The sequence below is a fragment of the Arachis ipaensis genome, chromosome B10 (genome assembly GCF_000816755.2).
Source record: "Arachis ipaensis cultivar K30076 chromosome B10, Araip1.1, whole genome shotgun sequence".
Taxonomy (NCBI): domain Eukaryota; kingdom Viridiplantae; phylum Streptophyta; class Magnoliopsida; order Fabales; family Fabaceae; genus Arachis; species Arachis ipaensis.
In genome coordinates this window covers 82,259,542-82,260,473 of record NC_029794.2, presented here as the reverse complement: position 1 = coordinate 82,260,473, position 932 = coordinate 82,259,542, and positions in this window count along the sequence as shown.

Here is a 932-nt window from a genome sequence, read left to right as displayed (position 1 = left end):
TTCAAAAGTCAAAAAAATATCTTTCCTTTTTTTTCTCTCATCAAATTCAAAATTTGGATTGACTTTTTCAAAAAATTTTTAAAATCAAGTTGTTTCTTATGAGTCAAATCAAATTTTCAATTTGAAAATCTTATCTTTTTCAAAATCTTTTTCAAAATTCAAATCTTTTTCAAAATTCATGGTTATTTTCAAAAATTCCAAAAAAATAATTTTCAAAAACCTTTTTCTTATTTTATATCATAATTTTCGAAAATAACATAATCAATTAATGTTTTGATTCAAAAATTTGAAGTTTGTTACTTGCTTGTTAAGAAAGATTCAAACTTTAATAATGGGACGCCTATGAAGAAGGGAGTTCTTGAAGTTGATACTCTGAATGCCATATTGGCTCAGAATAAAATATTGACTCAGCAAGTCAATATGATCTCTCAGAGTCTGAATGGAATGCAAGCTGCATCCAACAGTACTCAAGAGGCTTCTTCTGAAGAAGAAGCTTATGATCCTGAGAAGAAGAAGAAGCTTATGATCCTGAGAACCCTGCAATAGCAGAGGTGAACTACTTAGGTGAACCTTATGGAAACACCTATAACTCATCATGGAGAAATCATCCAAATTTCTCATGGAAGGATCAAAAGCCTCATCAAGGCTTTAACAATGGTGGAAGAAACAGGTTTAGCAACAGCAAGCCTTTTCCATCATCAACTCAGCAACAGACAGAGAACTCTGAACAAAATGCTTTTGATTTAGCAAATCTAGTCTCTGATCTATCCAAGGCCACTGTGAGTTTCATGAATGAAACAAGATCTTCCATTAGAAATTTGGAAGCACAAGTGGGCCAGCTGAGTAAAAGGATCACTGAAATCCCTCCCAGTACTCTCCCAAGCAATACAGAAGAGAATCCAAAAGGAGAGTACAAGGCCATTGACATAAGC